This window comes from Artibeus jamaicensis, unplaced genomic scaffold (assembly GCF_021234435.1).
Source record: "Artibeus jamaicensis isolate MK-2021 breed Jamaican fruit bat unplaced genomic scaffold, CSHL_Jam_final contig_332, whole genome shotgun sequence".
NCBI classification, from domain to species: domain Eukaryota; kingdom Metazoa; phylum Chordata; class Mammalia; order Chiroptera; family Phyllostomidae; genus Artibeus; species Artibeus jamaicensis.
Genome location: NW_026521788.1, coordinates 26,798,410 through 26,815,815, shown reverse-complemented (window position 1 = coordinate 26,815,815; position 17,406 = coordinate 26,798,410). Strand labels below are relative to the sequence as shown.

Below are 17,406 nucleotides of genomic sequence, written 5' to 3'. Positions count from 1 at the left end.
GCCAGACATCCCAAAATCTAGTTCCAATTCTAGTACTAATCAGCCAGAGGCCTTGGGCCAATTCATACCTCTCCAGAGGGCCTGAAGCTCTTCTCTCTTAAAGAAAATGGTCAACTTACATGTTTCCATATGCTCTTTCAGTTGTGATATGCTGTAACTGTGTGATTATAATCTTCCTAAAGATATTGTTCATGAAATTACATTTAAATCACTTTCCATTCCTTGACCCCAACAGCTGGGCAAGAGTGAGAATGTACTGGGTGAAAAAGAAAATGACCGAAAAAAAACCAAAAAACATTCTGGAATTAATGGTCAGAGGTTTATCCCCAAAGCAGAGAATCGGAGGTCGACTGTGTGTATGTGTGTGTGTCACATGTGCACACATACAAGCATGCCATCTTCCTGGCCAACATACTTTTCGCTTCATCATTACAATCCAATATTTCTTAAGTTCCCACAGAGAATGCTTCCATTTAGTTAATTATGAGATTAGAAAGGGTGATAAGAGCACCCATGGTTGATACATGCACAGTCTTTGGAACCAGATGATTCTACCTTCCCAGGTAAGTTTATATAACCTCTGAGCCTCTGTTGCTTCATCTGGAAAATAGGAAAGATAAAAGCACCTTGGCCATACGATTATTGTGAGATTCAAATAAAATAAGCCACATAAATGAAACATAGTAATTGCTGTAATTATTATACTTATCACTACTACTTCTATTAAAATTCCATTGGGTTATTTAAGAGTTACTGGTAAATAATAATATATGTTGAAAACAACTGTAGGATATTTACACAATGGAATTCTACTAGGCTATGAAAAAGAAGAAAATTTTACCATTTGCAACAGTATGTGTAGATCTGGAGAACACTATGCTAAGTGAAATAAGCCAGTCAGAGGAAGACAAATACCATGTGATTTCATTCATGTGGAATCTAATGAACAAAGTGAACTAACAAGGAAAATGGGGACGGACTCATAAATGGAGAGCAGATAAGAGCTAGTGGTGGGGGAGGCTTGGGAGTAGAGGGATTGAGCAAAAAGGATTCATGGACATGGACAACAGTGTGGTGATCGCTGGGAAAACAAGGGTATTAGGAGACTGAATGGTAATGGGGAAAATACAATAAAGATTATAATTTTTAAAAAACATTTTAAGTACCTAGTACCAGTTCCTGGCACACAGCAAACCTAATAAATGTTGCTACTACTTTTGCCTTCTATTACACTCACCTATGTGTTTTATTATTGTTATCTGATAAACTGGTAGCATTTCTCTTTAATCCAATACTCATTTTCCCCACCAGGACCATTTCCAATGAAACATTCTAGCATTCAGGTCCCCTCAACGCAAATCACAAACCTCAAGCTAACACTTCTTGGCAGTAACAAGACTTGGTGAGAGGAGCCGAGGCGCATGGACTCCGAGACCTAGGTCAGGTTCCTCCTCTGAACAATGAGAAGGCAAAAGCCAATAAGCTCAGAGATACCTCAGCCTGGCTTTACACAACCCCACCCAACAGCCTCCTCTCTCACTATTCTCCTGCTTGACGATCCCAAATAAAGAACTTGAAATCCAAAGGAGTACCTTGCACACAGCTGCAGGAACAACCTGTGGGAGATTTTACAAAACCAGGGTTGAATCCATTTTCTAGGCCTGTTCCAATTTCATTCTTCATATTTTTTAAAAGATTTTATCTATTTATTTTTAGAGAGAGGGGAAGGGAGAGGGAAAGAGAGGGAGAGAAACACCAATGTGTGATTCTCCTGTGCATCCACTAGTGGGGACCTGGCCTGCAACCCAGGCATGTGCCCTGACTGGGAATCGAACCAGCGACCCTTTGGTTCACAGGCCAGCACTCAATCCACTGAGCCACGCCAGCAGGGCTTGTTCTTTATATTAAATGATGGATAGATGTTTCTCTGGATACCAATTCAGAGAAACAAGAGTTTCACTACTACTCCTTTAATTTTCACTGACGACAGTACCAGCACAAAGTTTTGCCCACAGTGGGGTGGCTGCTGCAAAGTAAGATGTCCTCCCACTTAACCCCATGGTTGTGGCAGTTCAATAAGCAGGTTATTCGCTGCTCTTCATGAACCACATTAAATGACAGGTAAGCAGGTGAACCAAAGGGTCGCTGGTTCGATTCCCAGTCAGGGCACATGCCTGGGTTGCAGGCCAGGTCCCCACTAGTGGATGCACAGAAGAATCACACATTGGTGTTTTTATCCCTCTCTTTCCCTCTCCCTTCCCCTCTCTCTAAAAATAAATAGATAAAATCTTTTTTAAAATATGAAGAATGAAATATGAAAATATGAAGAATACGTTCCCCTGGCTGTAAACATGTATAACTTACGTTTCTGGGAAAGATGTCCAAGATCATAGAGGGACTTGCCCTGGCTGGTGTGGCTGGATGGATTGAGCACTGGCCTGCAAACCAAAGGGTCACCAGTTTGATTCCCAGTCAGGGCACATACCTGGGTTGCGGGCCAGGTCCCCAGCAGGGACCATGTGAGAGGCAACCACACACTGAAGTTTCTCTCCCTTTCTTTCTCCCTCCCTTCCCCTCTCTCTAAAAATAAATAAAATATTTTTTAAAAACTATCATAGAGGCACTTATGTAAGGACTGATGTGAGAACTGAGATAATGTGTGACAATTTGCCAATTTCAGTAGATTCCTATGATGGGGAATAAAACTGTATGTTGATGATAAAGGGGGTTCTAGGCCTATAAGAAGGGATGAAGCAAGCACCATCCTTCCAGGAAACAAGGCAGATGACAGCTCAGTGTCTCTGTCCTCTATGGACACCCTAGCCCACGGTTCTGCCCCCCATCTAATTTTTCCCTTGGCTTCGAGAAGGATATTGCTGCTGACTCTGGACCTTTAATAGAAGTGTATTCCAAAACCACGGGGACAGTGTCAGGTCACAGGCCACCTTACCCCTGCCACTTGCTTACTTAATGCCTGGCAAGTGAGTCTCAAAACCCAATGGGCAGAATAAATGAAGATGACACCAATGCTAACTTTTCAATCCCTATTATTTAGTTACTTTATTAGAGTTTTCTTAACTCCTCTGTACAAAGAGAAGGAAGGGTAAGCTATGGAAAACTAAGTAGCTTTGTCATCAAAAGCATTCTCCACACTGGCACACAAACACCTGTCAGTGCAAAAGATGCTTCTTTATCAAGACTTTATACCTACCAGAAGCCAAGCATACTCTGAGCTTTCAGACTATTTTATTCCAATGTTTTGAAGTACCTTCAGTTCGCATGAAGGCTAAAGACTTTTAAAAGGTGGAAAAAGAAAAAGAACTTTTTTTAAGAAAAAGGAAAAGGTACTATGCCATGATTAAGAAGCCCTAAAAGCCTTTCAGCTGACAGCATAAGCTTTGTTGAACAGCCTCTAAGAACCTCCACCGAGAGACACAATTCAGCAATAAAACAGAGGCAGAACATACACTTTAGCATCCCCAGCCTCCCAAATGCAAGTAGCCCATTTTTATGCCAGAAGTCAGGTTTCTCCCCCAACAGCCCATTGAAACACTCAAGGTCCAGGGTGGCATCAGACCAACAGACATGTGACTTCAACCAACTGATACATCGTGGTCTGCCATCGGAGAAATTTGTCTGTACCAAACTCAACACAATCCTGCAGTTAAAACCAGAATTTTAAAAATGGCAAAGCTGGCTTAACCCCTCAGATTGCCCCATGCCCCATCTCTATCAGTCCACCGACGATGCTCTCTTTGTTCTGCGTGCCTACGGTGAGCAGTGACTGCCGAGCTAGCTATGTATGCTTTTCCAAGAGCTTGCCCCAGTCAGCAGAGTTTGGACCACTCACAAACACTCAGCACTTACGTTCAGAGCACTCACATGGAACAACACTGGCTTATTGCGAGTTGTGGTGAGAGCTGCACAAATCTACCTGTTAAAATTTCAGTAGTCACTGCACTGCCTGCCATTCTGCCCTGGTCAGCTCTTAGAGAATGGGAGTGTGAGGTGGGAAGAAAAAACCACAACCAAGGTGATACTAAATCAGTTCGCACGTCTCCCACACATCCTAACACGAACCCATGGATTAAACACATGTGTAGCATTTGGTTGGGTGTGTGAAATACTAGCTTTTGAATGATAGAGAACTCACCCCTGTTTCAGACATACCTTTTCCTGAAACTATTACACTTGGAGAGCTTCAAGCTCTTGTTCCAGACCCATTCATCTAAAAACAGAAAGCACCTCTCAGGCTCCTTTCTGACACAAGCCCATCATTCACCATTTGCTGGTACGCACAGTTTTTGCTGACAAAGCTCCATTACTAGAAAAAGCTCAGTAAGTAAAGCTGATTTGAAATAACTATATATTATATGGAGGCTGGATGAGGAAAAGTGATTTGAAGTCTAGAAAATCATCATATAAAAAGGCTCTAGAAAGAACTGCTTAATTATTTAAATACCTTCACTTCCTACAGACCACACATCATTTGATTTATCATCGGTATTAAATATTTGGTCATTTACCGGGGTCATCTGACAAAACAACTCCATATAGGAAGTACATATCAGACACGGTAATTCTTCAGTTGAAATGCCTGCATCTCCCTGATTAATGTCCAAATATTCTGCTAATGCTATCAAACTGAGGTGAGTGCCAATTTCGGCTCCCCAGTAAAGCTGCAAAGCTGAGAGCACACCAGTAGAACAGCCTGAAGAGCAAATTATCATGTCCTATTCTCTGTTGCAAGGCAGACCAATCACATGGCTGGAATGGCCCCAACAAAGATGTTTATGTGCAAGTCTGTTGCATAGAGATGGCTGGTCCCATGTGACTCACAGTCCCTGATTCAACCTCTACAGCAAGCCACAGAGAGCAAGACCTTGGGAGGAGAGGGTGTACCTTCTCCCCTACTTGCTTGGCTCACCCCAAGCCCAGATCAGGTAATGGTGCCCCAGGCCAGAATGTCTCATTATAGACTCTCCACCTCCTAACTCCTACTTGCTCTTCAAGATCCATCTCCTGCATAAAGCACTTGTTATACATGTTCAAAATGCTCTCTCCAGTCTTTCAACTCCCACTACAACTAGTACTTTTTAGAGTGAAGTCAAATGATCTCTTTAATAAATTTAAGGTAGAATCGACATCTATTCTCTGGAGTTCTTAGTATAATAATGAGTAAGACTGACTCAATTTCAGGCCATGATAAAGTCAAACAAGTCAAAAATAAGAAATAAAAGAATCCTAATATCAAGTCATTAGAAAATCTAATTGACAGATTTCTAATTCTATGCAATAAAAACAGAGATACAATTTTTAAGTGCCTACTTTCAGAACTTGACCATATATACTAGGTCATAAAAAGGGTCTGGAATTCCAAGAAATAGACATAGTATAGACAACAGTCTCTGATCACACTTCACAGAAGTTTTAAAACCTTCTCTTCAACAACTTTTATGACAAGAGAAAATCATCTCCACAGATGATGAAAAAGCACTAACATTAAAACCCAACATCAGTTCCTGATGTTTTTAAAAAGCAATAAAACATAGATATCTCTTCAAGATTCTGATTTCAATCCCTTTGGATATATACCCACCAGTGGGACTGCTGAATCATCTGGTAGTTATATTTTTAATTTTTAATTTTTTCCATAGTGGTTACACCAATTTATATTCCCACCAACAATATAATTAGGGTTCTTTTTTCCTCCACATCTTGGCCTACACTTATCTTTTTTTAAATAATAGCCATCTAACAGGTATACAGCACAGCAAAGTGCCTATAGTTAACAATATTGTATCATATACTCACTATTTTGCTTAGAGGGTAAATCTTGTGTTGTTATCACACATACATAGTAATAGTAACAATAAATATGAGAGGAAACTTTTGGAGGTGCTGGATATGTTTATGGCATAGACTGTGGTCATCATTTCATTGATGTATACTTGCCTCCAAACTCAACAAGTTGTATGCACTAAATATGTACAGCTTTTTGCATGTAAGTCATACCTCAATAAAGTAGTTTTTAAAAAGCAATAGAATAATACTGCTTTTAAAATTACATTTTAAAATACACTGCTCAGTACTAGCCAATGCAATTAAAGAATTAAGAAGCATAAAAGTTAGAAAGCAGCAAAATCATTTTTCCACATGATTTTCCACAATCATATGCCAAAACCCAACAGAATTCATGAAATAATTCTTATAAAAGACATTAATGAGGTGGACCACTGTAAAATTAGCATTTAAAAACCAACAGTCTTACTACTATTTCATTTACAATCATTTCATTTCATTTAGTTAATTACAATTTATAAGCCCTTTTATTTTGTCAAAGAATTTCTCACAATCCTATGACGGAGATAGTAATCAACCCCATTTTACAGGTATAGAAAATAAAGCTCAAGAAAGTTAAGTCATTTTTCTTGGTCACAAAGCTAATAAATAGCAGTGCTTGTCTTCTGACTCCAAGTCCTGTGTTCATTTCCTACAACAAGATGCCTTTTTCCCCCATAAGACAAAGATATTAAATCCGTGGGTGGTTTTCTCAACTCTGCCAAAATTAACTCTTAAGTCAACAACAGATCTTAAAGCCCTGTTCTCTGTTTCTGCTGTAGAAATTACCTAAGAAAATAAACCTGTTTGTTAATGGCGTAGAATGATGTATGTAATATATGGCAACCTAGATAAAGAAATAATTTTTAACTAGGCAGAATATGTGATTAACATTCATTTTTAATATATTTTATTGATTATGCTATTGCAGTTGTCCCATTTTTCCTCTTTATTCCCCTACACCCTGCACACCCTCTCCTACTCACATTCCCCACCTTTAGTTCATGTCCATGTGTCATGCATATAAGTTCTTTGGCTTCTACATTTCCTATATTATTCTTAACCTCCCCCTGTCTATTTTGTACCTACTATTTATGCTTCTTATTCCCTTTACATTTTCCCCCTCTCTCCTCCAACTCCCCTGTTGATAACCCTCCATGTGATCTCCATTTCTGTGGTTCTGTTCCTATTCTAGTTGTTTGCTTAGTTGCTTTTGTTTTATTTTAGGTGTGGTTGTTAATAACTGAGTTTGTTGTCATTTTACTATTCATATTTTTTAATTTTTTCTTAGATAAATCCCTTTAACATTTCATATAAGGGTTGGGTGATGATGAACTCCTTTAACTTGACCTTATTTAAGAAGCACTTTGTCTGCCCTTCCATTCTAAATGAAAGCTTTGCTGGATAGAGCAATCTTGGATGTAGGTCCTTGCCTTTCATGACTTGGAATACTTCTTTTCAGCCCCTTCTTGCCTGCAAGGTCTCTTGAGAAATCAGCTGACAGTCTGATGGGAAGTTCTTTGTAGGTAACTATCTCCTTATCTCTTGCTGCCTCTAGGATCCTCTCCTTCATTTTAATCTTGGGTCATGTAATTATGATATACCTTGGTGTGTTCCTCTTTGGGTCCAACTTCTTTGGGAATCTCTGAGTTTCCTGGACTTTCTGGAAGTCTATTTCCTTTGCCTGATTGGGTAAGTTCTCCTTTATTATTTGTTCAAATAAGTTTTCAATTTCTTACTCTTGTTCTTCTCCTTCTGGTACCCCTATGATTCAGATGTTGGAATGTTTAAAGATGTCCTGGGGGTTCCTAAGCCTCTCATTTTTTGAATTCTTATTCATCTTTTCTAGTTGGATGTTTCTTTCTTCTTTCTGGTACACACCATTGATTTGAATCCTAGTTTCCTTCACATCGCTATTGGTTCCCTGTACATTTTCCTTTATTTCACTTAGCATAACCTTCATTTTTTCATCTAATTTGCAACCAAATTCAATTCCGTGAGCATTCTAATTACCAGTGTTTTGAACTGTGCATCTGATAGGTTGGCTATCTCTCAATCACTTAGTTGTATTTTTTCTGGAGCTTTGATCTGTTCTTTCATTTGGGCCATATTTTTTTGTCTTGATGTGCCCATTATGTAGTAAGTGGTGGAGCCTTAGGTGTTCACCAGGGTAGGATAACCCATGTTGCTGTGTTGTGATGCTGTATGTGGGAAAGGTGTCTGAGAGGAAACAATGGCACTTGCTCTGCTCTCTGCCAGATTTCAGTCACCTCACCCACTACCCATAAGCTGTATGTTCTAAAACCCTGTGGGTCACTCCAACAAACTCTCCTATGAGGCTGGGAGTTTTTCCCACTGCCGCCTCAACCCCCACAGGCATTTTCAATTACAGGTTTGAGGCTTTATTTCCCTGCACTGGGACCCTGGGTTGCATAGTCCATCCTGCTCCCCAGTTGTTCCTCCCAGTTTATCTGCACTCAAATGTGGGACTACCCAGCCCACAAGCCGCCACCTTGCTGGGTCCACCAGCTGCTGCCTTGCTAGCCAGTTGACACCTTGCCCGCCCCATTCCACAATTTGCTGCCTCACGGGGTCTGCCAGACACCACCTTGGTCAGGTCTGCCCTGGTCCTCCAGCCACTGCTTTGCCATGAGTCTTCTCCCCCCAGCTGCCTGTCTCCACCCCTCCTACCAGACTGGATGAATGTGTCTTCTTTAACTCCTTGGTTGTTGGACTTCCATACAGTTCAATTTTATGTCAGTTCTGGTTGGTTTTGTTTTTAAATTTTTGTTGTCCTTCTTTTGGTTGTGCAAGGAGGCGCAGTGTGTCTACCTACACCTCCATCTTGGCCAGAACTCTGATTAACATTCATTTTGCTTCAAGATCGTAGATGGAGTATTTTTCCCCATAATTCACACTATAACCTCTTAATACAAACATTTTATCATTTTCTTTTTAAATTATAGAAAACAAATTTCTTTTTTACAGCTTTTCAGCAACGATAATACTTTGGGGGTTTTTTTATTGTTCAATTGCAGTTGTCCCCTATTTGCCCCATTGCTCTCCCCTGCCCTGCCCACCCCCCTCCAACATCCAATTCCCCCCTCCATTGTCCTTGTCCATGGGTCTTTTATACATGTTCCTTGACTTGACCCTTCACCTTCTTTACCCTGTTATTCCCCACCCCACTTCCCTCTGGTCACTATTAGTTTGTTCTTTATTTCCATATCTCTGGTTCTATTTTGCTCCCTTGTCTGTTTTTGTTGATTAGGTTCCTGTTAATGGTGAGATCATCTGGCATTTGTCCTTCACTGCCTGGCTTATTTCACTTAGCATGATGCTCTCCCATTTGCATCCATGCTGTCATGAAGGGTAGGAATTCCTTCTTTCTGTGCTGTCTAGTATTCCATTGTGTAAATGTACTACAGTTTTTTGACCCACTCTTTTACTGATGGACACTTAGGCTGTTTCCAGCACTTGGCTATTGTAAATAATGCTGCTATGAACATTGGGGTGCATAGGTTCTTTTGAATTAATGTTACAGGATTCTTAGGGTATAACCCCATCACTGGAATTGCTGAGTCAAAAGACAGTTCCATTTTTAAGAAAATTCCATACTATTTTCCATAGTGGCTGCACCAGTCTGCATTCCCACCAACAATGTATTAGGGTTCCCTTTTCTCCACAACCTCTCCAGCACTTGTTATTTGTTTTGTTTATGATGACCATTCTGACCTATGTGGAGTGCGATCTCATTGTGATTTTAATTTCCATCGCTCTGATGGCTAGTGATGTTGAGCATCCTCCTTTCATGTGTCTCTGGGCCCTCTGTATGTCCTCCTTGGAGAAGTATGTGTTCAGGTCCTTCACCCATTTTTTAATTGGATTGTTTGCCCTCTTGGTGTAAGTTCTTTATATATTTTGGAGATCCAACCCTTGTCAAGGTATCATTGGCAAATATATTTTGCCATATAGTAGATTCCCTTTTTATTTTGTTGATGTTTTCTTTAGCCATGCAAACCTTTTTAATTTGATATAGTCCCATTTGTTTATTCTTTCCTTTATATCCCTAAAACTTATATTTCTAAAAGCTGTCATTTTATTTCAAGATAGAAAAGTATTATAATTGAATGCAAAATGTATCTGATACCTTTGGCAGTGGACCAATTTGTCTAGAATCAGTAAACTCCTAAGATTATCATAGAAGATAAAGACATAAGCCATACAGTTGAGTTGATACAGACTTTACTCAATCATTTAATATGTGTTGCACACCTACCACATGTCAGGCATGGTGCAGGGAGCTTGGAAATAGGTGCACAGTAACAGACCTGAAATTCGTCTTCATAAGACCTAGCGTTTACTTGGTAAGACAGACAAATAATAGCATAAGTATCTCTAAAATTGCAACCATGGTTGCTATTGTATTGGCCATCTAATGCTTAAGTAATTCTGCCTAACAAACTACCCCAAACTACCCCACTTATTCTTATCCATCTGCAAATCAGCTACAACTCGTAGGGTTAGGCTGGACTCCAGGTTGCAGACTGCAGAGAGGACTCAGAACTATGCCACATGAGTTCAGTGTGAGGCCTGGTCTCTTAAAGGGCAATGGCAGACGCTCAGGAGAGGAAGACGGAATGCACCAGGCCTCTTACTGTCTAGGCTCAGAGCTGGCACACTTTCACTTCCACATATTTTTCACTTGCCTGAGAAAGTCATTTGGCCTTGCCCAATATCAGGGGATTAGGGAACTGCTCTGGGAGATGAATTACAAAGCCACATGGCAAAGGGCATGGATATGGGGGTGGGGGGAAGGACTAGGAACATTATACAATCTGATACAGCCATAAAAGAAAGACAAATGATGCTATGAAAACACTCAACAGAGAAATTCGACCATGTGAGGAAGGTCAGGGAAGACTTCTCTAAGCAAGTACAGCTGGGACTAAAATCTGAAAGACAAGTAGAAATGAAGCAGATGAAAGGGAAGGTAAGAAACTTCCAAATAAAGAGCACAGCATGTGCAAAGTCCCCATGGCCAAAGGAGACATGACCAGCTCAAGACATTTCAGGAAAGCAACTGAGGCGTGAGAGAGAGAGAACGTGTTACAAGATGAGGAGAGAGGAGGAGGCAGGAGGCCTGTGCTTTATATAAAGGAATTTCAATAACAGTAAACTATTTAAAAATGCTAAGCAAGGAAGGAACATGGTTACATTTGCCTCTTCACTAGATCACTTTCTCTTCAGAACAGAGACTATGACAGTGGACTAATCAGGGGGCTACAGCAAGAGTCTAGATAAGAGATGACCATGCCTTGTACTAGAATGGCAGCTGATGGAGCTAGAGAACAGAGAAAGTGTTCAAAATACATCATATGGACATGAACTAAAGTGGGGGGAATATGGGGGGGTGCAGGGTGGAGAGGAGTGAAGGGGGGAATATGGGACAACTGTAATGGCATAATCAATAAAATATATTTCAAAAATACATCATATGGGCCTACCTTTCTATGCAATCATTCCTGCCAGAGTCACTACCCATCTCACTATTACTAAATCCTCTGGCTCTTACAAGACCTCATCCTATTTTTCTCCTCTGCAGCATTTGACCCAGTGAACTATTCCCTCCTCTTTGAATTGTTCTCTTAATTTCTGGCAAACCACCTATCTCCTGGTTTTCCTTCCTCATTGGCTGCTCAACCTCGGTTCATTCCTAAGTCCTGAGTTCTGTCCTATAACCTCTTACAACCCTAAATTTTCCTCCCACAACTCCAAGCAAATTCATCCACTCCCAAGCTCTGAACACTTCATTATGTTAATGTTCCACACTTGTCTCTCAACCCTAGATGTGTCTCTCCAGCCACCTCCTGAACATTTCCACCTGGGCATCCCCATGGGCACCTCAGACTCAATATGTCCTAAGTTCATTTCCCCCTCATCTCATCTACCCTGAACACCCAGTTCCTCCCTAGCTTCCCTCTCAGACATTACTGCCACTATCTATGTAGTTGTTCCAACAAAAACCCAAGTCTCAGCCATAATTGCTCCCATGCTTTGCCCCTTCGCATCCACTCAACACAAATACTGTCAAGACTGCCTCCTAAAATATTGCTCAGACTCAGCTACTCTCCTTTCATAACACCACTGCTCCAAGGAAGGCCTCCATCCCTCATCTGGAGGACTCCACAGCCTCCTAACTCTCCTAAACTGCATCAACAATGATACACCAAGTGATAAGGGGCAAATAATCAAAAATTTTAAAAGACTTACACAACCCAACACCAGAAAAAAAATAAACAATTCAATTAAAAAATGGACAAAGGACCTGAATAGACACTTCTCCAAAAAGGACATACAGATGGTCAATAGACATATGAAAAAATACTCAACTCACTAATCATCACAGAAATGCTAATTAAAACCACAATGAGATATAACTTCACACCTGTCAGAATGGCTACCATCAATAAATCAACAAACAAGTGTTGGTGAGGGTGTGGAGAAAAGGGAACCCTTGTGCATTGTTGATGGGAATGCAGATTGGTACAGCCACTGTGGAAAACGGTATGGAGTTATCTCAAAAAAACTCGAAGTGGAACTACCCTAGGACTCAAAGATTCCAGTTCTGGCAATACAGCCGAAGAGACCAGAAATACTGATTTTAAACAATATGTGCACCCTTATGTTCACTGCAGCGTTATTTACAATAGCCAAGATTTGGAAGTGCCCGTGAGTAGATGAGTGGATAAAAAAGCTGCAGTGCATTTACACAGTGGAATACTATTTGGCCATTAAAAAAGAGGAAATCTTACCTTTTGCTATAGTATCACTAGACCTGGTGAGTATTATGCTGAGTGAAATAAGCCAATCAGAGAAAGACACATACTGAATGACCTCACTTATACATAGACTATAAACGAACAAACAAAATAGAAACAGACTTATAGATAAAGAAAACAGATTGACAGCTGTCAGAAGAGAGGGGCTTTGTAGGGATTGGATGAAAAAGATGAAGAGATTAAGCAAAAAATAATAACAACCTCACAGACACAGACAATGGTGTGGTGATTACAGGAAAGAATGTGGGGGGAGGTAGAAGAAGGTGAAGGAGGGATAAGTGGTGATGGAAGGAGACTTAACTTAGGGTGGCGAACACCGGATACAATATATAGATGATGTATTATAGAACCGTACACCTGAAACCCATATAATTTTATTAAATGTCACCCCCAATAAAGTCAATTTAAAAATTTTTAAATATGGATATTAAAACATAAAATAAATAATAAACTGCAGTACCAGTCCACTCTTCATGACAACAAAAGTGATCTTCCTAAAATACAAACATGACCTCACCACTCTCATATCTAAAACCATTCAGTAGCAACAGCTTATCCCCAGAATAAATTTCAGCTTCTTTGTGATCTGGCCCCCGCCTTTCTTCTTTGTGTGCCTTGAATATACTCATTCTCCCTGGGATCCAGGCATTGTCCATTCTGTTCCCTCCACTTGAAGTACTCTTCGCCTCCCAACAGCACCTTACTTGGCCACGTCTCCTCACTAAATTATAAGCTTTGTGAGGGCAAGCTTCCTGCCTGCTTTGCTCACTGCTGTTTGCCAGCCATCAGCACAGTAACTAACCCCTTAATACACAATGGCTCTGTAAAGTGACAGAATGAACGAGTAGATTCTTTAAGTTCACCTAAACACCTCCTTCAGGATGCCCTTCTTGATGCCCTTCCCATCTCCCAAGGCTCTCCCCATGGTAACACCCCCCCACTATGCACTTGGCCATACCTTCCAGCCCTTGCCCCAACTAAAATGGAAGCTCTATAAAGGTAGAAACTCTTTCTGTTTCAGGAAAGAACCCTGGAAGCTGCAGTGAACCAGAAATGACATTGCCTTGAAGGAAGTCCCTGAAGGCATGGAATCAAAAAGGGATGGAAATGAGACAAGGAAAAAAGCTGAGGGTGAAGGGCCAGATAAAAGGAACCATGAGCGTGCTTTGGGGGTACAGAGAGCACACAGATGTAAGGAAGCAGGGTGTGAGGTCAATAGTCAAGCAGGAGTGCCAAGATCGGAAGGAAGACTGAAGTCCATCGTTGAGGCCAGACATCTCCGTATCTAACTCACCATCACTGGTTACATGATATCCTCCTTTTATGCAGAAATTTATGCAGGTGACACAATATCTCCATAACTTGTAAAAATGCACAGGTTTCCACTAAAATTCATTATATGTTATTAAAGAAATGGTCTTTTGGACACTTTTACTCATTGTCATTTTGTCTCAAAGGGGGCAGACTACATTTAAATAATACCTGAGGTATACCTTAATGCCTTTTATAATGAATAGGATTTTTTCAAATCCTTCCATTCCTTCCAAAGTTATTAAAGAACAGCCTTTTAAATGCAAAATTGTAAGTACTTATGTTGAAACAGAGACCTTCCTTAATTCAATCAATTCAATATAGCAATGTGATAAGGGACAAAGCAAAGCGACTCTAGAGGCAAGCCCAAGCAAAACCAAATATTAAAACGAAAGAAGTTAAAGGGTCGGAGATTCTTTGTCGACAGGCAAAAATATGGCCTCATTGGGTCTTCAGTCTCTTGATTATTAACAGCAGACAATGCCACATCAGTCACCAAGCCTGGACCAAGGACCTTTTGCCTGAGGTTAGGTTTCCAAAGCATCCACTCAGCACATTCAGTCTCTTAAATATGATGTTCCCTTTGCTATTTTTCTCCACTTGACTTGGAGCAGGTTGTAATCTTGGGAGAAAGCCGCCTTCTCCCAAGGTGAATGCAGACAGCACTAAGCAGTGACAGCACAGAGACTTAAAGACCTATTCTCTCCATCCTTTGGCCCTTCAGAGCACCGGTCTAAAAATCAAAGGGGTGGCAATCCATTTCTTAATGGGGCATGGCTCAGAAACCAGGGAACGGAAAAGGGGGAAACACAAGCAGGGAGAGAAAGGAGGCCTTGAGGTAGGCTGTGTCTCAGGGACTGTGGCGGTGGTGGCAGTGACCCAGGTTGCCTCTGTGTGAGAGGACACGGCATCTCCTCTGCAGCAGCTGAAAGGAGCCACCATGGATAAGTAATTAGAAAAGGAATAGTAATTACCACAGATATGGCGAGGAGTCCTGCATGACAGGGAGTTCTATCAAAGCCCATAATTCTTTCAAATGAGAACAGGCCCTGGGTGACAGGAGTCCTCCCTCATGAATTATACAGGTGGCCATGCATAGTATACTCTGGGCACTGTTTAGTCAGAAGGGACTGCTCATGGTAGGGACAGAAAGACCCCAGGGGTTCTACAAGCCCATGGCCCCAAGAGGTGATGCAAAAATGCAATCTTCATGCCAACAACATGTAGGGGGCTTCATTGAAGTGGGAGGCTCCTGGAAACACAGGAGATAGCTAGTCAATTATGCACAGAAAATTGGGGAAAACTTTATGGAAATGGGCCATTCAGATTGTGAGCCTTTAGCATGTAGATTTTGATAGGGGGTAAGGGCTATCCTAGGGGAGAGGTATTATGGGCTGAACCATGTCCCCCCAAATTTATATGTTGAAATCCTAGCCCCCAGTACCACAGAATGGGACTGAATTTGAAGATAGAGTCTATAAAAAGGTAATTAAGTTAAAATAAGGTCATTAGGCTGGGCCCCAATCCTCTATGATTGGTGACCTATGAAGGGGAGGTCAAGACACAGACATGCACAGGAGGAAGACCACGTGGAGACATCAAGGTCAGCTACAAAGCAAGCAGAGAGGCCTCAGGGAAAACCGACCCTGCCAATACCTTGATGTTAGATTTTTTGCCTCCAGAATAGTGAGAAAATCTTCTGTTGTTTAAGCCACTTAGTCTGTGGTATTTTGTTATTGTAGCCCTACCAAACAGATACAAGAGGACAACACAAACAAAGACCAAGAGCTGGGAAAACATAAGACACACTGAGTAAGTTCATTTGGCCAGAACTATAGAAAAAGAGAAACTAAGCTAGAAAAGCTGCTTATAAGCTAAGAAGCTGGCCTGCATTTCAAGCAGGGGAGCAATTTGGATCAGATGATGCCTCTAGAAAATTCTTGCTCCATTGGCAAGTTTTGAAGGAGAGATATGGACAAAAAAAGGCAAATAAGACAAATTAAGAATTTAGTAAGTCTTAAGGGTCTGAGAGCATGAACTTAAACTTGAATCTGGAATACTAGGAGGATGGCTACACCAGTAACTGAGATAATGGAGACAAGACAAATGTGGGGAGGGAGCATATGAACTCTACTTTGGCCGGGTTGAGTCTGCACATATTCAGGGTGGGAAGGCAGGACAGAATCCATTCCCTACCTCGCTTCCAGTGAATTATACCACATCCCCTTGCCAAGCTTGGGTTCACACATGTGCACGTACATCTATTACTATTTGGGGACCCATGTTCACAAGCAGTGATTTTTAAGTTAACCTAAACAATGACACTATAACCAATCAATTTAACCATAACACAACAGTCTTAAAACGGAAATCTAATAAGTGGTGTTAAAAAGAGAGAGGTGTGTGGGGCTGGCGTTGGGAGCATGGCAGCAGGGACACAATAGGCCCCAAATAAAGTCACCTGTGCCAAGCCCCATATCACTAAACCAAGGACTTAACACCTAATTTCATTACAGTTTCAACATCTCCCAGGAATAGAATCTTTTTTATTAAAGGAAAACACTAAAATTCTATTGTTTGTATACAATCTATGAGGATATTCCTTTCAAACATCTTTAAAATACTCATGAATAACAGAGTTTAACAAAATTGCTAGATATAAGATAAATTACCCATACTTTCCCGAGCATAATGTGCACTTTTTGCACAAAATTTTGGGGGAAATAGGATGTACATTATACATGGGTATAATGATTACATACGATGAGTATAATAATCCTATATATAATGTGCACAAAAACATGGGTGCACATTACAGACCCCAAAATAAAGTAAAAGTTGACTCAGTCAATCTGGCCGTATCTGGTCCGCACAGATGAGGTGAACTCCCTGTTAGTCCCCTCCACCTTCTAAGGGAAGGCAGCCATACCACAGTCTGCTCTTTGCTAATATAACTTCCTCGCCCCTCCCCATTCTGCCTAAAGAATCTTTCATTGTGTACAGCTTTTCGGAGCTCCTTTCTATCTTGCTAGATTGCATGTCAGCCAACTCATAAATCATTGAATAAAGCCAATAAGACCTTTAAAACTTACTCAGTTGAATTTTGTTTTTTAACACTAAGAATAAGACTTGAGTTACACCACTTTAAATTCAGGTCCCCGGTAACCCCAGAAAGGCTGGGCATCCTATTTCAATTCCAATGGGTCAGAATCTCTGGTGAAGCTATCAGAGCATTCTAATGTTTGCAAATTATGAAAGTTCAAGCAAGTCAACCATGTGTGAAGGGGTGGGTGGGCGTGTGAAGGGAGGCTCTTAGGAATGTTGTGGTCTTGGACCACTTAAAAGCCTAATCAAAAATCACTTTCAACACCCACACCTTTACTCGGAAGGAGAAAACCATTAAAAAGCTCTG

General features: G+C 40.9%; 1 protein-coding gene across 1 annotated transcript in view; it reads right to left on the bottom strand.

The window, feature by feature from the left end:
• Positions 1-17,406, bottom strand: part of LRMDA (leucine rich melanocyte differentiation associated) — a 1,094,096-nt gene that overhangs the window by 1,017,827 nt on the left and 58,863 nt on the right. The gene's annotated exons all lie outside the window — the stretch shown is intronic.